We start from the raw sequence: 5,381 nt of genomic DNA on the forward strand, positions 1-5,381 counted from the left end.
CGTGATTATCATTTTTGCCATAATCGAGCAGCCCTAAATTATGGAAGCCCGTTTCCGCCACTAAAAAAAAAACGAAACTTAACTCGAAATTTCGACTTATTTTCTCAAAATTTCGACTTATTTTCTCAAAATGTCGAGTTAGTAACTCGAAATTTCGACTTAGCAACTCGAATTTTCGACTTAGTAACTCGAAATTATGAGAAAAATAACTCGAAATTTCTAGAAAATAACTCAAAATTTCGAGTTAGCTCTGACAATCAGTAATGTACGTGAATGACGTCATTTCCGTGTTACCCGGAAGCTGAATCCCTCAGCTACAAATGCTACAGATATGCTAACAGTATTACAGATACGGATCATGAATTCACACATTGCTGAGTATTTTAACCGTGGCTTCACAAATGAGGAGATTCTTGCGTTATTAGCTGAATCACATGGCATTACTATCAGCCTTCGTACACTTGAAAGGATTTTACACAACAACCGACTTTGGCGCAGAAAGGACAAAACAGCGGTGGGAGAGGTGGCACCTTTTATACAAGCACAACTGGCAACCTCAGGACAGTGTCATGGGTATCGTTGGATGCACCAGAAGTGTTGGATGAATGGCATTATTACTGACAGAGAAACCGTTCGTCTTCTGCTCCGTTTATTCGATGGAGAAGCTGTGGATTTGAGGTCAGGTAGACGACTGCGGAGGCGAGTGTATCATAGCAGAGGCCCCAACTATGTGTGGCATATCGACGGCTACGATAAGCTGAAGCCATTTGGGATTGCAATCAGTGGATGCATTGACGGCTTTTCAAGGAGTGTAATATGGCTAGACGCTTACAAGACAAATAATGACCCGAGAGTAATTGCTGGCTACTTCATGGATGCCGTGATTCAACAAGGTGGTTGCCCTGATCGAGTGAGATTAGATCTAGGAACAGAAAACGTCCATGTGGCTCACATGCAACGATTTTTGCACTTTACAGACAATGAACCAGAAAGAGAGCACATCATATTTGGAGCAAGTACAGGAAATCAACGCATTGAAAGATGGTGGCTAATCTTACGAAGCCAGTGTATCCAGTACTGGATTGAACTATTTGACAAACTAAGAGAGGATGGCCACTTCTCAGACTCTTTCTTGGACAAATCATTGGTCCAGTTCTGTTTTCTTCACATTATACAGGTGAGTTTACATAGGTGATTGTGTAAACGACATGTATTGCAACTGTTTAATTTGTAACAACTCACACGGCCTTTGCATATTATAGAAACATCAGATATATTAAAGTACACGTGAAAAGTAGAGTGCTTTTTTTAAAAAAAACAGTTTTGTTAAAAAAAAATTACACATATATATCAAGGAACACAATTATACATTATAACACATTGATGATTTATATGTGTTTAGGCCTGTCTCAGTACTTGGTTAGCATTTTTGGTGGGCCAAAACTAAGTAAATAAGTATCTGTCTGTCCATGATGTGTGTGTGTGTGTGTGTGTGTGTATGTATGTATGTGTGTGTATGTGTATATATATATGTGTGTACCAAAGCTACATTAATGGTGTGTAAGCTAAGAAAATCAATGTAGAAGTTAGTTGTGCTTTTGTACATTAACATTTTCATATTGTATGCCTGAAAATGTTTCTTTTGTGCATTTGTTTTCATCTAGGAAGAATTAAATGAAGTTGCTTTGGCCTGGAATGACCACAGAATGCGCCCAGTCCACAACTCCCGAAGTCCTCACGGCCGACCATCTTTTATGTATGCCCTCCCAGACATTTATGGCGCGAGGGACTGTCTCAAACATGTCAATATGGACAAAGTTGAAGCCTGCCTTGAAGAATGCGTGTTCAAAGACTTTCCATGTGAAGAGGATGTCTTTCATCTCTGTGTAGAACTCATGTCAGAACATAACCTGACTTCTCAGATGATGTGTTTCATACAGTGGATCTGTATGTAAAGCTAAGGCAGTTGATGCTTACTGAGTTGGAGCTTTTGCCTTAAAGGTTAGACATCATTATGCATTTGATTGAGGTGGCAAAAACACATTCTTTGACCCTTGTCCTTCAGGGACATCTAGGGATATTCAGGGCACTCCCCCCCCCCCCCCCCCCCCCCCCCCACACACACACACACACACTTTTGTTTGGTTTTAATTTTGCTACATTTGCTGTCTGCAACAAATATTACCCCAAAAGACACTTTTTTAATGCTGTATTTTGATATTTAAACTCTAACCTTTTATGAGTTATTAATTTATGGATGGTTGTCATTTTGGGGGCACACATACATGGGTTTTGAGGGCCTGAAAATGTATTTCACAAACAGGGTGTGGAGATTAGGAAATTATTATTTTGCTGTTACTATTCATATTGCATTAATTATCATTTCATCAAAGCATTTATTGAAGCTGTTGATGCTTCTGAAATGTCTTTGTTTGTCGAGTGAGGTCATGCACTGAGGTCAGGACACACATAGTTTGCCTGCACACACATACACAGTATATAGACTTGTTTTGCTCGAAACTGCATCGATGTTGTACCTGCATAAGTGACAGTTTAGTTCCAGAGTGAAGTGCAATAAGTGAAATAACAGGAAGCATTTGGCGGAGGAACAGAGGAAGGAACTGTTCTTTTTGAATGTGTCCAAGGTTGGGATTACTGGAACTGATGCATGTTATCTATCTGCTTTGACGCATGACGCCCGTCAGCAATGTTATACTATAAATACAACTGCTGATGTATTGTTCGGGGGAGATCGGCGCTGGTTGTGTGATGGTGCTCATCTTCCCCACACGCGTGTGTTTAATAAAATCATTGTTTTGACCCACTTGGACTGTAGTCGTTTGTCTCTCACCTCAAACATGAATCAGGACAAGGGCCAAGTGAAAAAGGCTATAAAAATTGCATTTAATTTTTGGAGGGTTTTTTTTTTTTGGATGGTTTATTTCAATTGACAAACCTTTTTTTTTTGCGTTAAAAACCTTATTATTAAAACATATGTACACATAATGTCTGTTAAACCTGCTATTTGGAGGACATCATAAAGGATATGCAACGAATGTCACCTTGGAATTATGATTTCAACTTTTTGTAAATATGCTTTTTTTATCTTTCTTTTTATTTGAGTAATTATTGATATTTTGAAATATCTGGTTATATAGCAGTAATTTTTTTTTCATTGTCATTTTTTTTACTGCTGAGACTTTTTATATATACTGACTGTTTTCCTGATTATGGGCAGTATAATTATATATATTTTTAGCATATGGATAACCTAACTGAGTGACATTTATGGACCTATGGTTTTTTTTTCAGATTGCGCCTCAGAATAATAAAAACCCAGAAATTACCAAAATGAAAGATGTAATTTGTCTCATTGAACACTTTATTATAAAACACAGATCTTTTGCCATCATCTTATCTTAAAGCAAAATAACTGTACTGTATTTACAGTTACACAAAAAACCTTAAAGTATTCTTATAAAAATCAAATTGCAAGCACAAGACTTGGAAAAAGTAAGACAATACACATAACAAAAATATGCAATATTTTGTGCAAAACTTCAATTATTATTAAAAATACAAACTTTCTAAAAACAGAGAATGGGACAATAAGAAGAGATTGAGGATAATATGGCAAGATCTGATAACAATATCCTACAATTACTTAAAGAATAAGAACAGTGTGGTCTAAAACCACTATGAAGCAAATACATTAGGCTCGAAGATGAAAACAGAAATATAGGAAAATATCTTTTAAATAACTACCCCATCTGCTATGCAGTTTAAAAAAAGGGGGCTATGATAAACAAGGGTTTTTTTCCATCACAAAAATCAGGAAAAGCCAACCAAAAGTCAACCTTCAGCTCAGCAATTGCTGATTTCACAGAAATCCAAAATAAAAGCATATAGGTGTGCCTTATGGCCATTCAATTTAGCAAAAGTCAACATAACCCAGATGGCTAAACAGAACTGTACGAACATAACTGTATTAAAATACAATGATATAATAAAACCTGACTTGTAAACTGTAAAATGTGTGCACAATGATAAAACATGTAGGAGATATTGAATATATCTCCTACATGTACTACATACTACATATTGCAGGGGTCTCAATCTCAAATTTTCTGGTGAGCCACTAGAATATATGTCATCTTGTGACATTACATTAATAAAATTTGACAAATTAAAATTAACCTAATGCATTTTTTAAGTTGATTTTGGATTCAAATAATAGAAAAATTGAATAAAAGGTGGGAAAACTGCTTTGATTGTTCACATGCACACATGCTGACTGAGGAAATGGGAATTCTTATAAATGGTCTCCAGACTGCCACTTTGAGACCTCTGCAGAAATGCATTTCACAAGTGTTTAGAAAAATATTGCCTCAGTTGTAATACGAAAACACAGAAACACAAAGAAGTACCTCAAATTACATTACAGTGGTATTTCACGAAAGACTTTTTCTTGGAACTTAGTTTTTAAACACCTGAAACCTTTGATGTGACATTCACATGGGAACACTTTAGTTTTAGTTCACAACTCAAATATAATTTCTTGTAAAACAACAATGGCTTTTAAGCCATTGTCTGTGAATCAAACCTTTAGATAATGTCCATGACCCACACATTTGATTCCAACACACTGTTCATCTCTGATCTGAAGTCAGGATAGCTGTCATAATTTATCGACAGCTCCAGTACACATCCACATGTGTGTGCCACAGGTCGTCTCTGGAAACCTTTAAGTTCGTTAAACCCAATGATGATGTTCTTTCCAAGATGTAAATCTGAACCTGTGCAAAACCTGAGGAACAAACACAAATGTTCCTTCTCAGCATTCTTCACATATGTAGTTAGATATTTCTGAATCAGCTTCTGGTGAGCCGTCATTGTTTCAGGGAAAGTGAGACACTTGAGAACTTTTCTCACATTTGGTTGGAGGGTTTCAAAAAGTGACGATAGATCACAAATGCTTTCCCATGCAGTGCTGAGTGTTCTTGCCCACTGTTCAATAACATAGGCAGGCTCTTGGACAAGTGTTTTGTGTGCAAGCTCCAATAGGACTTCAGTGGCATTGTAGGCTGTTGGTATCTTTCTGCAGCTGTGGTTATCAAGTATGTCTATAAGTTCTTCTTGGTCCACGATGCTAAAGTCTGATCGCCACGCCTCTAACACTGTACGCTCAGATTCAGGCATGAACTTAAGGAAATCCTCCACAATATCACTCTTTACATATCCAAAGGCAGCTTGTTCTAGAATGGCAGGTGCAATTTTCACAGGCAGATATTTCTCTCTAACCCATCCAAATGCAATGATTCTGCCCACACTCTCCCACCCCTGTTGCCCAAAATCATGCCTTAAGAAGGGCACTTTGTAAA

The 5,381-nt window shown here is 37.2% G+C and overlaps 1 long non-coding RNA gene across 1 annotated transcript; it reads left to right on the plus strand.

Moving 5' to 3' along the window:
- Positions 1 to 847: 847 nt before the first annotated feature.
- LOC135933590 (uncharacterized) lies at positions 848 to 1,793 on the plus strand. The gene is made up of 3 exons (XR_010573844.1): positions 848 to 893; positions 978 to 1,177; positions 1,665 to 1,793. It is a non-coding gene; the product is annotated as an uncharacterized LOC135933590 (long non-coding RNA).
- Positions 1,794 to 5,381: the final 3,588 nt, after the last annotated feature.

This window comes from Pelmatolapia mariae, linkage group LG9 (assembly GCF_036321145.2).
Source record: "Pelmatolapia mariae isolate MD_Pm_ZW linkage group LG9, Pm_UMD_F_2, whole genome shotgun sequence".
In the NCBI taxonomy this organism is placed as follows: Eukaryota; Metazoa; Chordata; class Actinopteri; order Cichliformes; family Cichlidae; genus Pelmatolapia; species Pelmatolapia mariae.